General features: G+C 42.9%; 1 protein-coding gene across 5 annotated transcripts in view; it reads left to right on the forward strand.

The window, feature by feature from the left end:
- Positions 1-520: 520 nt before the first annotated feature.
- LOC135253334 (activated CDC42 kinase 1-like) overlaps positions 521-23,976 on the forward strand; it is a 45,604-nt gene continuing 22,148 nt past the window's right edge. The window contains exons 1-2 of one of the 5 annotated variants that reach the window (XM_064332475.1): positions 521-777; positions 1,525-1,664. The gene's annotated coding sequence lies outside the window, so the exon portion shown is untranslated. Of the gene's footprint in view, positions 778-949; positions 1,665-15,608; positions 15,738-23,976 lie in introns of those variants that run through there. The other 4 variants (XM_064332478.1, XM_064332473.1, XM_064332474.1 and 1 more) reach the window with 4 other exon arrangements.

Genomic DNA, 23,976 nt, shown 5'->3' on the forward strand with positions numbered 1-23,976 from the left:
GTCTTCTCTAAACTGGACTGTATCTTAAAATAAATAATTTCACAAAAATATTTTAAATTCAGCTTAAAATAAAATCAATAGTACTAGAAATTTTGTCTAGCTTTGGTGAAAGAAAAGGTCAGATTTGTTTTATTGACTGAAGCTTAAAAGTATAGGCTACATTAGAACAAGTTATGCGCGGTTTAAAGTTTGTCGTGGTCTATTTTAAGAGCAAGTGTTCCAAAAAGTGCGAGATGGGCAGAGGTGGAAAGTCCTGGGGTCAGAAATAAAAGTCCTGCCATGTGTTTCTCTCCCATCCATGAACTCACCCAGCTGATTTCAGTAATGAGTTCTACCTCTGCGGATTTTCCACCTCTGGAGATGGATAATATTAATTCTAAAATATAAACGTATACGTTACAATGCCTTCACATAGCAAAGAATAACCTGAAGAGTGCCATCTTGGGTCGCAACCTGCCCGTTCCACAACCTAATCAGGATAATGTCATTAGCTGATGTGGGATAAATCGCTTAATATCTGTGTGTGTTCCTTTAAGAGTGGGTTGACTGAATGGGAGCATGTGCGAGAAGGACCGAGGAATTGAGAGCAATGACGCTGGCTAATACTCTAACATGGGAAGAGTCAGTGTATAATGCAGGATGAAAAACTAATCTAGACTGATTCTTGTAAATGACGGAACCGTTTCTGGACGGGAAGACTGAAAAGAAAGCAAGAATCATCTAAGTCATTGAAGAAGGCAAACACCGCTGCGAGAAACCACAACGAGAAATTGACAGGTAATTACATTGACAAGGTAGCTTCTGTAGCTGTAGCTAGCCTGTTGGCTAATGAGCGAATTGGTTGTTGAGCGTGCAATCACGTCCTAGGTATTAACTGGTGAACGAGCTGCGATAATGTAACAATTTGTGTGGGTCGATCGGCTTCTGCGTCATTATTAGTAAACCAGTAGCGGGCTTTCAACAGCAGGTCAAATCGGACTGATCAGGACCGCTCATGGCAAATACTTCGCAATTACGCATATGTTGCGTCCTGTTTTGCCTATTTCACCTGCGTTTCCGATGCCCGACACATTGTTTCAGTGAAGTAGGCTATAATAATTCAAGCCTCTTAATCGTTATAGAAGGCAGCCGATGCTCTTATTCTATACATTTTCATTTTACTAACTACATTAATTACGTGGGTGTATCGCACGTTGTGCACATGTAACGATGATATTCATAATAGCAGTTTATCGAATGTTGCATGCTTTTGTGATAGGCTGCTTAATTTGAACGTAGGGTATAATCAACGATACGAGTTGGCTACGGTCACTTTGCACCATAAGTGAAAGATAATCGAACCAACACCAATGATAAAGGCAACTTGAAATTGATTTTGCACCATGAGATCAGAAGTTTGTGGGTTTCATCTCCAGCCTGACCATACAAAAAAACACTTATAGTGTCGCTCTGCTTGGCTATCGGCGAAAAGTACATCGGAGGTAACGGCCTCGCAACAGCCTGGCGCTCTATCCTTACCTGCAGTTTTAGGTCAAGTCGCAGATGTCGGAACAAACTGGGATCTATTTGGACATTCGGGCCTGAACTGTACACCCATAAATGCGCACAAGAAATGCAGTAAAGGTGCTGGTTTCCGAGGATGGATTAAAACACAGTACCCTTAAGTAAGTCAAGGCACAGAGAAATGTGTTAGACTGTCATGTTATAAACGGTTATAGTCTTGGTGTGGACATGGCTATATGTATGTAGTTTGCACTGTACAGGAGAACGCAAGGGAAGTTATTAAAGGGAATTCGTAGATGATGCAGGATGAAAACTTGATACCATATTCAGGTGGTCTCTGTGAACTGAGCCGGACTGAAAGTTGCTCCTTCTTCAATAGACCAAAATAACATTTAAGTGCAAAGACTGCTGTGCTTCATTTCTATTTTGCATGTGCTGCAATGTACAAAATATGGTTTGATACAGATTTATAGAAAGTGTAGAATTGGCATCCCAGGAAATATCACGTACTGTCAAGCAACAAAGAGAAATTGTTTCTGACTTCTGACTGACAGGTTAAAGAAATCTTACTCATTACTAAAATACTGATACGTATGCTTTAAAAAAAAAAGAAACTCAGGCTCTCCAAGCAGCATAAGGAATATGTATGTATGTATGTGTGTTATATATTCACTGCACTTTTTTCATAGTTGGTCATTTTGTGATATTATTTCCACTATGTGAGGAAAGGCACGTGGTAACTGGTATTACAGCAATGTTTGCATGTGGTGTTTCCACGACGGACTGTGGGTGTGTCCATCCATTGCCTCTCACTGCTGTGCAACAGTAATGGACTAACCAAATGGGACATGTACCCTTCGTACAGGAACAAACAGGTTTTCAGTATGCATCTTCACTTTGGAGTTAATGAAGTTAACTTGTGTCCCTCTGTGCTCGTGTCATTGTGCAAGACAGTGGGAGAGTGTTTGCGTGTGTGAGAGAGGCAGAGGGAGAGTGTTTGCGTGTGTGAGAGAGGCAGAGGGAGAGTGTTTGCGTGTGTGAGAGAGGCAGAGGGAGAGTGTTTGCGTGTGTGAGAGAGGCAGAGGGAGAGTGTGCTTGTGTGTGCCAGGGAGAGTGTGCATGTGACAGGGATTGTGTGTTTGTGCGTATGACGGAGTGTGTGTGTGTGTGTGTGTGAGACGGAGGGAGTGTGTGTTTGTATGTGACAGAGGGAGTGTGTGGGTGTGTGTGATAGAGGGGGGGTTTGTTTGTGTGTGACAGGGAGAGTGTGTTTTTGTGTGTGCCAGGGAGAGTGTGCTTGTGACAGGGATTGTGTGTTTGTGTGTGTGACGGAGTGTGTGTGTGTGTGTGTGAGAGAGACAGAGGGAGTGTGTGGGTGTGTGTGATAGAGGGGGGGTTTGTTTGTGTGTGACAGGGAGTGTTTGTGTGTGACAGAAGGAGAGTGTGTTTGTGTGTGACAGAGGGAGTGTGTGTGTGACAGAGGGAGGGTGTGTTTTTGTGTGTGACAGAGGGAGTGTGTGGGTGTGTGTGACAGAGGGAGGGTATGTTTGTGTGTGACAGAGGGAGTGTGTGGGTGTGTGTGACAGAGGGAGGGTATGTTTGTGTGTGAGAGAGGGAGGGTGTGTTTGTGTGTGACAGAGGGAGTGTGTGGGTGTGTGTGATAGAGGGAGGGTGTGTGTTTGTGTGTGACAGAGGGAGGGTGTGTTTTTGTGTGTGACAGAGGGACTGTGTGGGTGTGTGACAGAGGGAGTGTGTGGGTGTGTGTGACAGAGGGAGTGTGTGTTTGTGTGTGAGAGAGGGAGGGTGTGTTTGTGTGTGACAGAGGGAGGGTGTGTTTGTGTGTTACAGAGAGACTGTTTGTGTATGACGAAGAGTGTGTGTGTGTGTGTGACAGAGGGAGTGTGTGTTGTGCGAGGCCACATGGCACTTCCCACATCTGTTCAGATTGTCACTGGGCCATGTGAGTGGGCGGAGCCCCACAGGAAACCACCCCTCTCTGTGGGTTATTCCACCCTCACCTCCTTCTGTTTAAGCCTCACAGGCAGCCTCTGAGGAGTTGGCTCCTGTTTGGCATCAAGGCCAGGATAGAGTGGGAGCTGGTGCTTAAAACAGCAAACAGCAAATAAACCATTAAAGTTTTTCTGGTCAGGTGTATATGTGTTTCACTCTACCTGTAGCCTTATTCAGAGATGTGTCACCTTTCTCACATTGCTACATTGTCTTAAAGGCTGGATGCCTTTAGGGGAGATGCATACCCTCCTCCCAAATGGCCTGCTACTTCGCAGGGTCAGAACAGCAGTACGCATCAGCGTCATTTCTTTTCCCAAACCACTTCAACGCAAACCACGCCCCATAGTTGCAACATTGGTCAAGATTTAGTGCAAACAACACGATGAGGGCGCTGATTGGTTAAATTTGGCTCATGTAGCGTCTAATGTTCGTCTTTTCAATTTACTGCATGTATAGTTTATGTATATATACACTGCATAGATTAACGTGCTGGCTGGCTGAAATTCATTAGATCTGTACCACGATTTGCTATTTATAGACGTTTGCATAAACTGCCATGTAATGTACGCTACATTCTTGTTTGTGCTTAGAGTTTGGTCTTTTCGATTTTCTGCACAATTTAATGCGTGGTTTCAAATCTTCAATTTGAAATACAGTCAAATCAAATATAGTTTGATTTGACTGTCAACTGTATTTGAAGACGTCTCACCAGCCAAAAAAATTACGCTATGCATCGTGACATGCTGCTCAGTCACTGCACTGCTGAATGAGTTCCATTCACTTAGCAAATAGTCTATACTTGGGATTATTATTATTATTATTATTATTTTATTTTATTTTTTTTCTCCGCTAAAAGTGTCTGAGGCTCAGCAACCATAAGTTGTAGACCAACCAAATTTGGTAGGTGGGTTCTTATGGCCCCCCCACTACTCAGGCACTACCAATCACCTATGTCGGCCAGATGGTGGCGCTATAACAGGATCATGTTTAAAAGGTCATAACTCCCACACCATAAGTCAGATCAACACAAAACGTAATCGGTGAATGCATCTGAATGTGCTTTACAACTGTGCTATTGGTACCACCTATGTCCGCCATATTGTTTGCCTGCCATTTTGACTTTTTAGTTGCGGCGTGGAAGCTTTCTCCGCTAAAATGTCTGAAGCTCAGCAACCATAAGTTGTAGACCAACCAAATTTGGTAGGTGGGTTCCTATGGCCCCCCACTACTTCAAATCTACAAATCACCTATGTCGGCCATATTGTTTGCTCGCCATTTGGACTTTTTTATTAGTTGCGGGGCGGAAGAGCTGTAGCTCCACATCTAAAGTGTTACAACATCTAGTAAACTTCTTTACGACAAGGGGCTAGAAGACATCCATGGCGACACAACTAAGTAATCCGACGCCGTTGGGTCTAGTTTTTATCAGTGAGGGAAGGGTCTGAACTTCATAATGGACAATATTATCTATCTGGGAATTAATAAAAATATTCTTTCACCACTCAAAAATCGTATTCCGTCATAGCAACAAGATAAACCCGACAATAGCCCTAAGATATGCCAATACAGCAGTGAAAACACTGCTCACTGAGTAACGAAATAAATGAGACAACGTTTGATAACATGTCATTCTACAGTCAACATCTGGGACTAAACATTGAATAAATATACAACCTTACAGCTGATTTTACGCTTAGAGATGTCCCATTTGAGACTGAGTAGTCATATATTGTCTTGGACAATCCCTTTGTGAAATATATGCGCATCTGTGATGCCTGGGTAGGCTACCTTCAAAAATACCTGTGCGTAATACCACACCTGTTGCTTACGGCGTTGTCGCCCTTTTCAGTGCAATTTGGCTTGATTGACAATTCATTTATTCAGTAGGTGAGAGTATAAGCTTTATAACGATGTATAACATGTCTGATTTTGCTTTTGGAATAGCCTTTTATAGGTCCGTAAAACCGAACATTTTCTTATCGAATTCACTTAGCCTACGTATTCACTCTGGGGTAGCAGTAAAAGACGCTGCACCTAACCAAACGTTGTCAACGATTTTTCATAATTTCTTGGAAAATACTATTATTATTGAGGACTTCTGGGCATAGCTAAGCCATATGTTTGCTGATAGACCTATCTGACATCGTTTTCTGGACCAAAACAGAAGCAGATAGTCCTATCATTCTACTAAACACCGATAAAATCATTGCTATGTAAGTATTACTGCTCAAAATATTTTGGTTCGTTCCATTGCTACCATAATAGGGGTGTTCAGAGACGTCATTATCTGTATCTGCATCTGTTCAACCAACAAAATTATCTGGATCTGTATTCGGATAGAAGACAGGAAGTGGACGTGGTTTATCCCGGAAGTCACGTTAAATCGGGCAAACGTTGCATTTTCTAACCTAATATTCATTGGCAATGCAACTGTTGTGCCTTCAAAGTATCAAATTGATTCAATATTGGCATATAAATAATTATGAAATATATTTCCACATCCTCATACTGTACTTTTCATCTCTCTCCTTTTCAATTTTTTAAAATTTTTAACTAAACTAAGTTTTATGAACTGGCTCAAAGTTTGTTTGTGTGTGTGCCGGAGTTCCCGATACAGCTAGCAGTCGTGCGTAACCCCCCCCCCCCCCTGTAACGTTAGATAGAGCTTATGAGAACTCGACATGGAGCTGACTTTTTTTCCCGAATCCGTATAATAACGAGCAACTTCGGGTAGAAGAAATATCTGTTTCCATCGCATTATTCGTGCTTTCCCGAATACAGTATTTGGATTTGGATACATCCCTGTACCATAATATAACAAACCTTCTTGTGTCTACAGCTGCAATTTCTCACTGCAATTACTAATATTGAATATCAACAAAAAATGCAATTTACTGTAGTCTGCCAATATCGAAATTAATAATATGATACTCTGCGGGCAGCACGCAGGTAGCAGGGATGGTGAGTTTTTCGTTTTTTGTTTCGTTTTTTTCAATGTCGTATTTATTATTTGAAATATGTATTATTATACTATCTGTCTCTGAGGCGCTCTGAAATGTGCATTCTCTGCTAAGCTGAGCAATGGATTGGAATACGTGTCTGACATAGTGTTGCACAGTATAACTAAACTTCAGCACCTTTTCGGTACTTAAAAAAAAGAAAAACAGTTCGGTATTAGAATTTTCCGACGTTCAGTACTTTTAGGTCAAATGTAAAAGCCAAGGAAATGTGTCTCCCACATTACTGATTGAGAGGATGAAAGGTGTAACTTGTCAGTATCTTCGCTAGATGGCAGTAGCAACTAAGGTAGCCAAGTCAGGTGACGTGCGCTTGTGCATTGGGCCTCGTTGATACAGCGCAAGCTTTGACTCAGTACACTTCAGTAGCAATAGGTGTTCTAATTTGGAAACATTTTATTATAGGAAGATGTTGTATTGTTGTTAAAATATGCTGGGTTTAGATCTATTTAAAAGTGAAAGACCTGTTTAAAGATTATTTAGTTTACAATTGTTTAATTTTTGAAATATATTATATTTTTCTATTCTTTAGTGTTTTAACACTATAGGCCTATGCTTATTAATATGTTGAACAGGCTTCAACTTAAAGGTTGTTCATAAACCATGAATTCAAAAATGAGGTCAACCCTTGTGGACATTATGTTTCTGATCTATTAAGGTAATTTCAATATCGTTAGGTACCGAGTATCGAATCAGTATCGTTTATGTTTCAAGTATTGTTTCAGTATCGAGTATCGTGATACTAAACCTGGTATCGATATCAAAGTCCAAACTTTGGTATTGTGACAACACTAGTCTGACGCCTTTTTTAGTTGCGGCGCGGAAGCACTGCAGCTCTACATACACGCCGGTATGATCATGGTATATGATCATGAGGACAAAACCATTTTAAAATCGCTCCATAGGGGGCGAAATTGTGCCAATGCTTGGACCCCTCCCAACGCCGCTTGCGGCTTTAATTATTCTTATTATTATTATACGACGCGAATCGGCCCCTGCTCTCCACAGCCACCTGTGTGGGATATGATGAGTAATGTACCCAATTGCATAAAAATTTCTCCCTGGTAAAATAAATTCTGCCAGCTGAGTACTTGCTCTTGCTTTGGAGGCACAGTGCATGTCTGTGCTGCAGTGCCAGTACGAAATTATGGTAACAGTAGAGTGAAATTTGTTATTTTTACTTTACGCTTAAGACATATGAATTTGCGATCAGAAGATGAATATGAGACAGACGGTATTGACTATCAGCTTTTATTTCATGGTATTTACATGGTATTTACATGTGTGTGTTTTTCTGTGTAGTCCCCCGAGGGCACTGCACGCGGCTGGCCTGGGAACGTTCGTTTTTGCACGTACCAAGAGCCGAGCCGGCTAGCGCTCTCCTGAGCTGTGTCGGCAGCGCTGTGACGGAATCCTGCTCGTCTTCGATTGGCCGGGAGCCACTCCCAGCGAGGCCAGCTTCCCCCGCTGTTCTGTAACGCGAGGCCATTTTCTGCGTGGACATGTCCTAGTTCTGTTGCACACGCGGGGGCCTGTGGAGCTATTTTTTCCTGCTGGCACGCACCCTCCCACCCGGTGTACCATTTGGGGTAGCATCTGACCGTTCACGCTTTTACAGCGGGGAACTGGTGCTCCAGAAATATGGGTCACTTACTGTGCTAAAGAACCCGCTGTGTGCCACTTTCTCATTTCGTTTATCGTGATGGTTAAAGAGCTGGGATCTAAAACCTGAGGATAGCTTCGAGCTGAAGGTTTAAATCCCAGGTGTCGAACTTGCTGTACCCCTCAGCAATGTACCAGTTAATTGGCAATTTTGAAAAAGTGTACATTTTGTAGGGAGGCCCAAGTGTCTCTAAAGCAAAGCAATAATAATAATGAATGCTGTCAGTTCTTTCGCTTTTCTGGTGGTCTGTTCAGTCAGATTTTTGATACTGTTTTCTGTTGCAGTGTTGCTTAAGGAAACCATTTATTCAACCCCCAGACCCCAGTCATGCATTTTTAGTGTTCAAAAATGTTTTTTGTCATGCACATAAACGCACGCACACACATGAACACACCCATGTATGCACACACGCACAATCGATCAGTTCTGTTTTTAACAGTGCGTTTCATCCGTTAAGATGAATACAACCTTTTATTGTTTTTGACTCAAATACACACGCAAATGCTCAACTAACTCACACACACACGCACTATGAATATACAATACATGGCCAAAAGTATGTGGCCACCTGATATCCAATTAGGCAGTTAGGCCTGGCTCGTAGTTTGCTTTCCAATTGATCCCAAAAGTTTGAGATGGGGTTGAGGTAGTGGCTATCTGCAGGCCAGTCAAGTTCTACCAGACCGTTGTTAACAAAACCATTTTTGTATGGACCTTGCTGCGTGCCCCGGGGGAATTGTCATGCTGAAACAGGAAAGGGCCTTCCCCAAACTGTTGGGGAAGCACAGAATCACAGAATGTGATTGTATGCTGTAGCATTAAGATTTGTCTTCACTAGAACTAAGGGGCCTAGCCCAAACCATGAAAAACAAGCCCAGACCAAGGGGTGTCCTGATACCTTTGGTCATATAGTATAAGTTACATAAGGTTTTAGTCAATGTAATTTACTGTTGTGTGCACAACTTCGTGCTGGTTGAAATGCATGCTGTAGGGGGAACCTGTTCAGCATTAATTTCCATTCGTTTACTGAGTGGAAGAGCAGCAGTGATTGGTTCTCCAGCCCTGGCTGGTGCCTGATATCTCCTCCTGAGCAGCAGATTTGCTGGGCCGGCCGTCGACATGCCGATGACTAACACCATCGGCGTTGTAGTCCTGCCCCCGGCCCCGCCCCAGTCCAGCCATCTCAGCTCATGTAATGTTTGGTTTGCACCTGTGCTAGGAAGAAGGAAGTCCGTCTCGCACCAGGATGTTTCACTGGATCTTCTGAGGAGGGAGGCAAAGGCTGGGGTGTGTGTGTGTGTGTGTGTGTATGTATGATTGTGTGGGTGTGTGTGCACCTGTGTGAGTGTGTCCATGTGCATTTTGGGGACAGAGTGGGACCTTAAAGGCCATGGTGGCTTTTCTGTGAATTGACACTGGTAGGCCTGCTGGCAGGTGGGACCAGCCTGGTTCATGTGCTGTGGAGGTGTGGTGTGTGGGCGGGGCCTCCTAAGTGTCGCCTCGGCAGCGGCGCAGGAGCTTTCTATACCGCCCGTGGCCGAACCCTACGGGTGAGCGAGAGCGGCGGGTGTTCTCCGCGATGCTTCTCGGCAGCAGGGGCCCGGCGGCCAGAAGGGCGAGAGTGCGGGAGGGGACCCTCGGAGGGGCCCGGCGCGGGGGAGGGGCGCTCCGGAAAGTCCGGATGTCCGCTCCCCCGTCCACGTCCTCAGCGGAGAAAGGGCTCTTTTTTTTCCGGGAGCGGAAGTGACGGCTCCGCCCGTCTCAGGGCACGGTGCCACGCTCCCCAGGTTTTCATAATGACTGCAGATGGATGAAGAGGCCCTTGTGAGTGATGTCAATGAATGACTGTGCCTGACGCCTACAAGTGGGGACAGAGAGAGGGAGAGAGCGAGAGAGAGGGGGGGGGGGGAAAGAGTTGCAGGAAAGAGGGAGAGCGAAAGAGAGCAAGAGTGAGGGGAGAGTAGGAGCGAGTGAGGAGAGGAAGGAGAGAGGGAGGGAGACAGAATGTACCTTCAACAGGGTTATCATCAGTATTTCTCCATTCACAGATGGCACGTAGTCTGCCCACACACACGACTCAGATGCCAGTGAGTTCATTTTCCCCCTCAATTTAATTCCTGAAAAGTAGCAGATGAGGAGCTCTGTTTTTAAGACAGTGCTTACAGCGTGTGGTGTCTCCGTGGTAAACTCTTAACTACGCTAAGCACCGGCTGTACTGCGACGTGCCCGTATCTAGGCAGCCAAACGACCGCGGCGACGCCGTTCCAAAGCCGCCTGTAATATCGGCGTGATTTACGACCGCGAAACGCACGCGCTGACGTTTACTGCGTCTGTTTTATTGCAGCGCGGCGCTAAAGTGAAACTCCGGGCTTAAGGCAGTCGCCCTGAGTACCTCTGTCATCTGTTTTTTCGGACACCTGGACAAACGGCGTCCCCAGTTAGCGTTGCAATTGTAGATCATCCACCCAGCCCACCACGTGTGAAGGGAGGGAGTTACTGTACACTTCGGAAAAGGGTTATTCAGTGATGAACACATTGGTTTAAATGGGAATGAGGTGGGGGGGGGCAGCGTGCCAGCAAGGAGAATGGAACCTATTTTTAGCCCCAGTAAGAAAGGGGAGCAAAAAATAGCAGCACGCACTGCCCCTGGAGTATTGTCCCAGATGCTTGGAAGTCTTCAAGCTTTGACTGACAGCTATGTGGGGTGGGGGTTGGGGGGGGCAGGTAGCAGCAGGAAGAGGAAGAGGGCAGCGCAGAGGTTGCAGGTTCATTTCCCAGGTAGGACACTGCTGTTGTACCCTTGAGCAATCAGATTGTTGTACCCTTGAGCAAAGTACTTTACATACATACTGAAGCAGTTCAAGTTATGTAAATTGCTCTGGATAAGAGCGTCTGCTAAATGCCTGTAATGTCACGTAACGTAATGTAATGCTACGCTACGCTGGGTCACACAGCGACGGGCTCCACTGTGAGCGGAAGGGCCTAATGCCTTCAACTGCAGCACTCCCGTCCCCCGCCTCCCACGGGCTCCCAATAAACAAAGATAAACAAAACCTGGAGGGCGATACCTGAGTGCCCATTCAAAGGTGGCAAGTGATGAACATTTACATGTATTTGAATATAGGCATATACAGTTCCTTTGGAAAGTATTCAGACCCCTTCGCTTTTTCCACATTTGGTTGCGTTACAGCCTTACTCTAAAATTGATGAAATTCATTTTTATTCTCATCAATCTGCACACAATACCCCATAATGACAAAGCGAAAACAGGTTTTTAGAAATTTTTGCAAGTTTATTAAAAATAAAAAAACAGAAACATCACATTTCTGAATGCTTTCTGAATATTGAATACTTTCCGAAGGCACTGTACACATGAGTATACATACAGGGACACATCACCACTGCAATAGTCATTTATAAAATGCGGCCTTGTGTCGGCACAAAGAAAACCGCACCAGAAAAGAACTGTAAGGAAGAGTAAGTTTTTAAAAAAAATATAATTTGTTTGTGGGAGCTTGGCGAGGAAGGCGGGTGCAATGGGAACGCCATGTATCCAAGTGCATAAATCGTGCATTTACTTGGTAAGCCTAAAATCCATGTAGCAAGCATCTGATTTTTTTTCCCTCGCACTGATAAAGGCGCAGTGAGTCGCAGCGTGCCATGTGATTGGCTGCTGCGGAGGCTGTGACTGGCTGGGTCTGCTGCGGTTTTGGCCGGCACTCCCTCTCACTGGTGCCCCAGTCAGTTCAGAATGATTAACTGCCATCTGCTCATGATTCAGTTACTAATATGTTTACTTTTTATGAGTTCATTTATTTGCTCAGCCAAGAACATTGACGTATGCGACTGGGGCACATACACACACTTCCTTTATTCCCGTATGTATGACTGTAATATGCAACAAGCAGCATTTGGTAATGGTAGTAACAAGTTGCCTTTTACCCACGAAATGTTTCATGAAATGGGTTCCAAAATAGTTTTTTGGTGGGTTAATGGCATCATGAGAAATAAAATGTAGAGGCACTAAAATAGTTATTGTGCAGTATAGTGTTTCAAAATTAGCTTATTGTGACAACCCTGCCCTTCTAAGATATCGCAAATTGCTCAAGAGTGCTCAGGAGACCAAACTCTTTTACTTTCTTTTTCATTATTTTTTCCAACTGCTTGCTTCAGAACAGAAAGTGCCATGATTTAAAGCTCTGAGACAACAGACTGTGAATGTTGAGGAAGGGGCTGAGTACTTTTGAAAGGCACTATACATATTCCAGAATTAAACATTTGAAACGACCATATGAGTGTGTATGTATATGTGTATATATAAATTTATTTATATATATATATATATATATATATATATATATATATATATATATATATATATATATTTAATATGTGTGTGTGTGTGTGTGTGTAAATAGTTTGGTTGTAGATTAATAAGGTTGTATGTGTATTGGATTCCAGAGCAGAATGTGTGGGAGAGAGAAGTCAGCTGACAGGGACTGCTGTGTAATTTGTAAGTGAAATCACCAAGGAGTGTGTTTAAAGAGAGTGGGTGGAAAAGGGGTGAAGCCTTCACGCGTAATTTCCATTACTCCTGTTGTTTTTGGGAAGGGGGGGGGGGGGGCGTTAGGGCATTCCGTAGTTCTGTCTTGCTGTCGGATCACTGGTTCCACTTTAAAAGCCTACTATTTTTAGGGCTCCTTAAATACGTAATACAGTCAGGTAATTATTTACACACCGCCTTTGCTGTCAATGAAAAACCATCTGCATGACGTGAAATTGGTGTTTTTGTTGTTTTTTGTGCATCTTATTTTATTTGAATGTTTGGTCGCAGAGGTGCGGGTGCTGGAACGTTCTACATTCTATAAATTCTATAAATATTCTATAAATATTGGCTTCTTTTAGTTGAATTTGGGTACAGGGTTTGTTTTATTCACTGTCAGGGTCAGTATTGTGCAGTTAATATTGAAACACAGGGTTTGTGCTCTTATTATTATTTTTAAACATGTCTTGTGGGTGTAAGTGGAATTGAGTCTCTGTCAGATTTCTCTCATATTGATTCTTTTAGTAGTTGGTTACGCCAAGGTTACCCTTACCTGCTTTTTAATGAGTTTTTTAAAATGATATACTTGATGGGATGAACTTTCCGTGACTTGGACCAGTCCACGGTCTTGGTTCAGTGCCGGTGTTTATGGAAGTGTGGTGTCACAGTGGAGCTTGTGTGTGCTCTGTGTAAAGACACTGTGTACGGAATGCCTGTACTGCTTTGTCTGTTTTATCAGTGGCAGGATCCCCGTCGGTCTCAGAGAGGATACCTGGCTTTCACTGAACATCGCCCTCTACTGGGCAACTAGAAGAGAGCCGTAGCCGTGCTAATGTAGTTTGGGGAATGGAGTGTCCGTCATTCATATTTTTTATTTTAATCAGATGGGGAAAGGCTGGCAGGGTTACAGATGAGAGGGGATGGCCAACCCCCAGCCACGCGGGGTGATCTGTATGCATTTTAGGTATCAGCTGTCGGAGACACTGCCTCGCCGAGGATTATGGGTTATGGAGACTCTGTGATCAAACAGGAGATGGGAGCTGAGTTACTGAGCTGTGCGGGACAGGTGAAGGTCCAGCACAGGACAACATATCCCCTGTGTTCCAGCTCTACTGAGAGAACAAACACAGAGAATCAATCAGTTACACCGGGTGGAAGGATACTATCCCCTGTGTTCAAGCTCTACTGAGGAAACAAACACAGTGAATCAATCAGTTACACCGGGCGGAAGGATACTACATGTTTCGTACCGCACGTTCCCTTCCCTCCTTCTTCCACAGGTCTGTGTGCAGAACTTTTCGTCCTGTTTTGATTATGTCAAAGGGGTGGGAAGAAGTGGCGTTGGGGGCGACTTCGGGGGTGGTTTAGTCATGGGGGGTGGTTAAATCCTGTATTGTTAAGAGTGGCAGCTACCCACCGCCCTCCCCTCACCTCGCACCCACTTCTCTGGAATTCCTGAATAATTCATCGGGCATCAGACGAGAGCGAGGCCCTGAATCGGAACATTATGTACGCGGTGCGCAGCGCGTACCGGGTCTGTCGGGGCGCATTTCCCATCGCGGTTTTACAGGAACTGCTGCGCTAGTCACCCTCGCAGGGAACGACTGAGCTCAGCATAGCTGGCGAACAGCCACGCGCGTGCGTACCGCGATGCGCAGTCCTGCCCAGTGTACAATGAGCTTGTCTGAATCCTCCCTCTGAGGTCGTGCGGGCTTAGTGAAAGTAGGCCTTATTCCCCGCGATGAGACTGCTGTGTGTACCTCTGCTCGTGTGCCTCCGAATCGAGTGTTGCCCGGTAACAGCCGTTTTATGTTATGTGTACATACAGTACCAGTCAAAAGTTTGGACACACCTGCTTAAACCAGTTTTTTCATGACTAAAATGCTTTAAACTGTATAAACTTGTCTATAAACACTTAATATTTCATTATATGATATATGGACTTATATAAGCAAATAATCGTAAGTGGATTGCTTTCAAAAGTTTGATTTGTAAATGAAAATGGAAATCTTGTAAGCTCATTGGGGGGTGGGGGTGCATTGTTTTGTTATTTAAATATCTTGGTACATATTGGTGTTCATGATCACATCTATCTTAACAGGTGCTCCAGGACCTGTAGAATTTTTTATATTTAAAAAATATAAAGACCACCTGCCATATTTCAAAATGCATGGGGTATATTCCTACATCATTTTCACAACATGCAGTACCATATATTTCCAATGGAGGGTAGAAGGGTGAAACTGATGTAGGAATAAATCCCATGCATTTTGAAATATGGCGGGTGGTCTTTTTTTTTTTTTAAATATGAAAAATTCTACAGGTCCTAGAGCACCTGTTAAGATAGACGTCATAATGAACACCAGTACATACGAAGATATTTAAATAACAAAATAATGCACCCACCTCCCCCCAAAGAGCTTACAAGATTTACAATTTCATTTAAAAATTAAACTTTTGAATGCAATTCACTTATGATTATCTGCTTATATAAGTACAGATATCATATAATGAAATTAAGTGTTTATAGACAAGTTTATACAGTTTAAAGCATTTTTAATCATGAAAAACCTGGTTTAAGGAGTTGTGTCCAAACTTTTGACTGGTACTGTAAATGCAGAGCCGTCCTTCCCACTGGGCGGATCAGGCACTGTGCCTAGTGTCCCACCTTCTTGCCCAGGGCCCCAGCTGCTGTTTTGGAGGGGGCCACCAAATTATTTTTTGCCCAGGGTCTTCAAAAGTCTGGGTACATTGAACAAAGGGAGGGGTGGGGGGGGCTTAGTGTTTCCTGCTGTATTACTCCGAGCACATGAGGAGAATGAGAAACAGCCTCTCTAATCCAGCTCTCTCTCAACCACTAATATGAAGGAGCTGCTAAATCCACCTGTGCACTGGATTATGCAGTGGGAGCTCTCCAAGCCTGTTTCAGCCAGTAGAGACGTGCAGGCAGGAGGATCATTTTCTTTCTTTAAATGCAAGAGGGAACATCACTCGTTGTACAGTAAGTGAAGAATGGATCTAAGGCAGTAGAACTTCAGTGCCTTATCAGTGTTCTGACCGCCTTCTGTCCGTGCTTTATCAATGTTTTGTCAGCTGTCTGACAGTGTTCTGTTAGTGGTTTGACAGTGTTCTGTTAGTGGTTTATCAGTGTTCTGGCAGTGTTCTGTTAGTGGTTTGACAGTGTTCTGTTAGTGGTTTGACAGTGTTCTGTCAGTGTTCTGTCCATGCTTTATCAGTGTTTTGTCAGTGATCTGTCTGTGCATTCAGTGTTTTGTCAGTGTTCTGTCCATGCTTTATCAGTGTTTTGTCAGTGTTCTGTCCATGCTTTATTAGTGTTTTGTCAATGTTCTGTCTGTGCATTCAGTGTTTTTTTCAGTGTTCTGCTCAAGTTGTGTGTCATGGAGTAGTGAAATGGTCTGAACATTTGAACAGTAAGAGTTTCCAACACTCTTGAATAGACAGCACTCTGTCCTATATTAAGGATGTGCATTATTCTGTATTTTTCCACACTTTCGTAAATAAAAATGTGGTCTACAAACCATGCCCAACGGGATAATGTGCTAACTGATTGAGACGTCCAATGCATAATGAATAATACTGTGAAATTCTAATCTATCACTTGTATAGACGCCATACTGTAGTAAAACATGCAGTCTTCATTATCTAAGCTAGTGACAGATTATTATTATTATTTTCATAATTTAGCTAATAATCTTTCCACTTCGATCAGAAGTTGGCATTATGAAAGCATTTACTTTGTCTTACTTTTTAAAGTAAGACAAAGGACGGAGGACGGAGTGTGGCGCAGTGGGTAAGGAACTGCGCTTGTAACCGAAAGGTCGCAGGTTCGAATCCCGGGTAAGGACACTGCCGTTGTACCCTTGAGCAAGGTACTAACCTGCATGCTTCAGTATTATCCAGCTGTATAAATGGATACAATTGTAAGGCTAAGTAAAGTTTGTAAGTCGCCTGGATAAGTGCTTGAAAGCCTGTAATGTAATGTAATGTAATGTAATGTAAAGAGTAACTGCACTCACTGTTTCACCCTGGCTCCGCCTACTACACAATTTTAAAAATGCGTCTTGGGGTGAATGGACTAGTTGGGTCAATCGCATTTGCATAAAGTATTCTATATGCAAATGAATTTGTGCAACATAGAAATGTCTGGCTCATGAAACTCAGATTAAAGTGTCAAACTAGGTGTTGCTGTTCAAGTAGGAATCAACATTCAGCAATTCCATGGCTTAATTCTCACCTGAAATGTTTTCAGATACATATTTTAGTCTACTGATTCAGAGGAAAATGAGAGTTTATGAACAGGCCACCATGTTTCTCTGGTTTGAAAACTTTGAGGTTGAAACTAATCTAGCCAATCAGGTACCAGCAGTGTTCTGTCATATATTAAAAGGTGAATGGATGAATTTGTGGGTGGCAACAATTTTCCAACTGGATATCTTGATTGACATTTATATGATGTAGTAGTACCTCCAAAATCATGGTATTCTGAAGTCATGATTGGGGTGGGGCCAGAGAGGAATGAAGAAAGCATTTTTCACACATTAGTGGACAGCACAAAGACATTTTCTACCAGTTTTTTTCTGCCAAATGATATTTCAGAAATGTTGAAATAATACCATGGATTAAAATGCTTCATGAAAAAGTAGGCATACAAATGTGGGTGTAATTACCCTTTGAATAGCTACACAATCGGTATTCTCATCATTATAAATGCATAAAATGTTGCCGGCTGTATTCGTTGCCAACATTTGACATTTTAGGCTGAAATCCTCAGTGCAGATATGAGAGCTCTCTGTCAGTGACCTGCCGAGATCCACGTGTGGCATCTCCTCCTCCTTTTGGCACTCAGTCAGAAAAACGATGAACCATCTGCTTTCTCCTGTCACACCGGGTAACCAAAGGCACGTTAATGAATTTCCATTGTTTCGCTGTGACTGTCGAAGAGTTTTGGCTAAGGAGCAGTGGGGAAACCCTGCGGGAGTTTCTGTCCAATAGAGAGACCAGAGAGCAGAGAGCAGTGTGGGTATGCAACACACCAAGGTTTTCCTTGACTAAAAATGAGGCGTTGGTGGTAGTTTAGCCGTGATCACAGATCGAATTTGCCACATCTTTTTAGTAACGTGAATTATACTTTTCAGCGGCCAGTAATGATCAGATATTGACTTTTTACCTACCTCTTCATTCTCCTTTTTGCAAATTCTCAACAAAAAAGGAAGTTTTTCTATGGACCATATCTGCAAAGACTTGAACCACAACAAAATAATTACTCCTGTTTCTTAGAGCCAATTATCTTTTTGTGTCTGATTGTGTTCATTGGTCATAATATTTATGCACTAGTGTGCGAGATTCATTGAGAAAAAACTTAATTTGAATTAATAGTTGAAAATGATGTCACGCTCTAGCTAGTCTGGACGAACGCATGTACCTTCTGGGGCAAAAGGGAGGAGCCTCTGCCGCGGGGAGGCCGCGGCAGCTTCCCTATTGGTTAATCAAACTGTCTGTCTCAGTGTGCCGGTTTTCTCCCCCCCCCCGGCCCCGACACTCCCTCTGTTCCGTGTGTGCTGCAATCCAAGTCCCGACTGAAACACACCAGCGAAACGGACGAAGCTATCGAGCTAACCCAAATTATCTGCTAAAAACAGAATTGTGGACAAATTTGAAGAAGATTTTAATTGTTGTATCACAGACTTGCCAAATACATGGCGTGACTTCATTGAAGGACCTTCAGCGCGTATGTTTGGATACGCTGTTATCGGACAGAGATGTACTTGCTTGCTTGCCTACAGGATTTGGCAATTTTAATTTAATTTTAATTTTTCAAGCGTGACCTACGGTATGCAGTCTGCTATCAAATAAATACCCAGAAAAATGAAGCAATAGTTTTGATTGTTTGCCCGTTACAATCAATAATGGAGGAGCAAGTGGAATTGTTGAACCAAAAAGGAATTAATTAAATATATTTATCACCGATAAATGAATTGTGTTTGTTTCTTTATTATCGAACCTCGAACCGCAGATCTCGGTGATAAACTTCTATGGTTTGGTCAGTGCTCTGACGTTAACGTTAGCCATTTTCCCCCAATAGTGGCGAACTGATGCGGGTCTGTGGAAAAGTTTGCCTCCGGTAATATTTGTCCGGTGCACGTTTCAGATCAGCGCTGCCCCTCTGCACTCTGATTGGTTGGGAAAGTACAACTAGCCCGGGAAGTTTGCCTCCTTCGTTTATGCCTAGAACGTCAAGGCATCGGCCTGGCTCTGTTGAACGAAGTTAAAAAAGAGACTGGCTCGCAAGGCTACGCTCTAGCTAGCTTGCTCAACAGTAAATTAAAAATGGAAATTGGTCCTAGAGTTTTTAAATATTATTTGCCTGTGTGCCAAATTTGTTTTGACCTGAACAACAAACAGGATTTGTATCTTATGTCATCCCGCTAAGCCCACTGTTGCAACCTGCTTCTGTTACTAGTGTCATAGTAAAATTATGAATTACATAGTTATTGTGCTATCAGTTGGCATATTACAGTGCCTTCAGAAAGTATTCAGACCCCTTCACTTTCTCCACATTTTGTTACGTTACAGCCTTATTCTAAAATTGATTAAATTCATTTTTATTCTCATCAATCTACACGCAATACCCCATAAGGACAAATGTTTACAAATTTATTAAAAATAAAAACCTGAAATATCACATTTACATAAGTATCCAGACCCTTTGCTATGACACTCAAAATTTAGCTCAGGTGCATCCTGTTTCCCTTGATCATACTTGAGATGTTTCTACAACTTGATTGGAGTCCACCTGTGGTAAATTCAATTGATTGGACATGATTTGGAAAGGCACACACCTGTCTATATAAGGTCCCACAGTTGACAGTGCATGTCAGAGCAAAAACCAAGCCATGAAGTCAAAGGAATTGTCCGACCTCCGAGACAAGATTGTGTCGAGGTACAGATCTGGGGAAGGGTACCTGCAGCATTGAAGGTCCCAAAGAGCATAGTGGCCTCCATCAGTCTTAAATGGTAGAAGATTGGAACCACCAGGACTCTTCCTATAGCTGGCCGCCCAGCCAAACTGAGTAATCGGGGGCGAAGGGCCTTGGTCAGGGAGGTGACCAAGAACCCGATGGCCACTCTGACAGAGCTCCAGAGTTCCTCTGTGGAGATGGGAGACCCTTCCAGAAGGACAACCATCTCTGCAGCACTCTACCAATCAGACCTTTATGGTAGAGTGGCCAGACAGAAGCCACTCCTCAGTAAAAGGCAGATGAAAGCGTGCTTGGAGTTTGCCAAAAGGCACCTAAAGGACCATGAGAAACAAGATTCTCAGTTCTGATGAAACCAAGATTGAACAAGCGTCTTACACCTTCCAACAGGACAACGACACTAAGCACACAGCCAAGATAGCGCAGGAGTATTTTCGGGTTTGCGAATATCCTTGAGTGGCCCAGCCAGAGCCTGGATTTGAACCCGATCGAACATCTCTGGAGAGAACTGAAAATAGCTGTGCCGCAACGCTCCCCATCCAACCTGAAAGAGCTTGAGAGGATCTGCAGAGAAGAATGGGAGAAATACCCCAAATACAGGTGTGCCAAGCTTGTAGCGTCATACCCAAGAAGACTTGGCTGTAATCGCTGCCAAAGGTGCCAAAACAAAGTACCGAGTAAAGGGTCTGAATACTTATGTAAATGTGATATTTCAGTTTTTCATTTTTGATAAATTTGTTAAAATTTAAAAACCTGTTTTCACTTTGTCATTATGGGGTATTGTGTGTAGATTGATAAGAATAAAAATGAATTTCATCAATTTTATAATAAGGCTGTAACGTAACAAAATGTGGAAAAAGTGAAGAGGTCTGAATACTTTCAGAAGGCACTGTATGACAAAAATAGCAGAATACAAGCAGTAGTGTAAAACACAGATTTTGAAATATCCAGTTCCACTGACACATCATTCTGTGGTCTAGCCCGACAATTTGTTGAAAACATTAAACTGACTGGATGTAATTTCGGAAACTTTTTAGAAAATATTGGATGTGTTTGGGTGCAAAAGAAAATAAGATTGACCTGTCCAAATGCGGCGAACTCAGAGAAACATCTGATCATGCGCTCCGTGCACACTGCTGCTCTAACTTTACATTCTTCTTCGGTAGCGTGCTTTTTTCATAGTGCTCGGTACTGTACAGCGCCACACCGGAGTAATGCTGTCACTGCAGTTACAAATAGATAGTGACAAATAGACAGACAACCACCATGTGCAACGTTTGTATTTATAATGTTTTCTCATGCTGACACAAGTCAGAATTTTGTGGAGGCAGCACAAAATTCTATCGGGCAGCTGCCTCCGTATTCTCTATGCAGGAAAGGCCTCGCACACAGAGATTACCTGCAGAGGGATGTCTCTCCTTCAGCTTTAGCACCCAGCTTTTATGGTGCTCACTTGAGAATGAAAGCAGATTAGCTGGCATTACTGCCTGCACGTGCATGGGCTGGTTGTCTAGTACAAAGACGCACAGATCTATCTGCTGAGTCCAACTCTGCAAAACCCAACGTGGTAGCTCATATTTCATGCATATCCTACTGTTGCTTTATATTCATAGCCATTTGTGCTTACTCTGTATTTGCAGTTTACCAGCCAGGTGGAGCAGTGGTCAGTGTAGCTATATGGAGCAGTGGTTAAACTAGCTGTATGGAGCAGTGGTCTGAGTAGTGATCAAAGCATCAGTATGGAGCAGTGGCCAGAATAGCAGTGTGGATCAGTAGCAAGAGTAGCTCTAAGGCCAGTGGTTTTCTATAGCTGCAGTATGGAGCAGTGCTCAGAGCTGCAGTGAGTAGGAAACTTTCAGTTTTAAATCCAAATAGTAGTACTGCAATTGCATGTCAGAATATTTGTCATTTTCCTCCAGCTAACTTGCTCTAAATGACTGTTGGCTAAGAAAACATTTTGTTCATAGTCTCCATTACACATTGAGTATCTTCAGTAAGTCTATGTACTACTGAGTGAAATGGTCTGTAATTTATTTCTGTTCTTTTCGCTTACGGTATGAAAATTGTTGAGCTTGTGAGGACCTGACTGGCTTCGTTACGTAACCCGTTGCACAGCAGTTTGCTAAACAAACACTCGCTGATGAACGCAAAGAAGATGTTTTAGAAGCAGCCAAGGGGGCGGGGCGGATCCTGTGTCCATTATCATGAGCTTCCCAGGCCGCTCAACCTTGAGCTGAAACAGGATTTTATGGCACATTTTACGCTCGTCATATCGACCGGAAGCAATAGACAAGTAGAATTGCTCGATAAAAAGTGTTACGACACATGGTAAACCAAGCTCTTGACTTGAGAGTCTCGAGCGTTAACCCCTAATGTACTGTGATTATAGCTGTTGATGTACTGCCTCTGTCAAGGAAGCAATTCGAGAGAAGAAACCAACATTTGAAATGAGGCATGAGGAATACGTGCAGTTTTACTGCCAGGCATAATGAGACTTTACGGCTGTTGTTAAGCCATTCATTTGTGTACACTGAACTGAGCCTTAATATCTGGGTCACCGAGTTCATGTTTTATTAGTGCTGTCTTAAAGGCAGACATCCATGCTGTTCCTCTGCTTTTCGGCAGCAAACTATGCATATTGTAGCCTGCTGCCGATATGAGGGTCAGGTGGTCCCCATTATGTGTGTTAAAACTGTCAAATGTTATTCTGGTATTATTAGGTCTGGGCAATGTGGTCAGTCTCATACCATCCTCACACTATTGATAGTATGACTGTATTTGACGGTATTTCATTTTCCAGTACAAATTACGGAAGTAAAATAAGGATCAATCAAGATGTACAGTAGTGAGAATATGAACACTGAACGGTGTGAAATATTTGAAAAACATTCTGAAATTGGATAGTCTAGAAAACGTTAAAAAAAAAAAGTACAACCTGCAAATGTTAGGCTACTGCACAATATATTTGAGCCAAATAAAAAAATCCAAGCTTCTAGGTTTGGAATTAAATGATAAAATATACTTCCAGGTACAGCTTGGCAATAAACCATATTGATCATTATCAAATGTTTTTTAAGCGCAATAACAATCATTACATTACATTACACCATACAGCTTATCGGAATTTCTTTCTTCTTAAAAAAAGAATCATACCGTTGTGGTAGTAAACATGCAAACTTCAGAGGCCACGTTGATGTGACATCCCGTCAGCAGCAAGGCCATGCAGATTGGAAAAATACATCACTACAGAAAAAAGAAAGATTATTATTGCCTTTAAAAAAATGTTTGATAATGGTCAATATGGTTTTTTGCCCAGCCCTACTGTCAGGTATTCCGTAATAATATAAAAGTGCAGCCAGATTCAGCAGGTCACTTGGGTCCTGTGTTTCCACTAATGTCTCCGTACGTGTTGTTTGCAATGTCACGTCACATTTTTAATAAATAGTTCGAGCTTCATTCAAAACAATTTATGTTGTTAATTTAACAAATTGCATTGCAGTGTTCAATTTTTATTAATCGCTGGATGGAATGAAATGCTGTTGATGATGGTATTGCAAAACGGTTGTAATTCATACCAGTGTACTTAATATTGGTCTAATGCCCAGTCCCCGTTATCTGGTTTTATTCAACTCTGTTTCATTCATGCATTTGCTGATCCTGGTTCTGATCATGTCATTTACAGTATTATGTATTCTGATCTTTTCTTTGAGGTTGTTATTGGGAAATATTGTGTGTGAGTGGGCAGGCCAGGCTGTGTATCATCATGCCATTGGGTTGATGGCCATATGTGGGGCTACTGTGACCAAAGGGGGGCCTCTGGTCAGCATGGGGGTAGTTTGTGGTGCAGGGTCTTGACCTTTGACCCTCGCGGTTTGGTCATCAGGAGATTGTCTTTGCACTGTACTAGAAGGGAAGCGTGGATGATTGGCTGGGTTTCTGTGTGATGACATCATCAGTGTGGATAGATGAAGGAAAGATACATTTTAGAGGGTGGTAGAGACACACTGTGTATCATCTCCCCCAATATAGCACCTTGAAATGGAAAATCTAATTGAAATGGCGAGTAAGATGGAGGGTGACGGAAAGAGAATGAGTGTGAGAGAGAGAGAGGTTGTGGGTGTGTGAAAGACCACAAAGCTCTCTCCATTTGGCAGTGATTCAGCTGAGGGAATGAACTGTACACAATGGACTAGCGGGGGTTCCTCTGATCTGTCCACTGAGAGTCTGGTAAAGTGTAGCAAC

This window comes from Anguilla rostrata, chromosome 4 (genome assembly GCF_018555375.3).
Source record: "Anguilla rostrata isolate EN2019 chromosome 4, ASM1855537v3, whole genome shotgun sequence".
Lineage (NCBI taxonomy): Eukaryota > Metazoa > Chordata > Actinopteri > Anguilliformes > Anguillidae > Anguilla > Anguilla rostrata.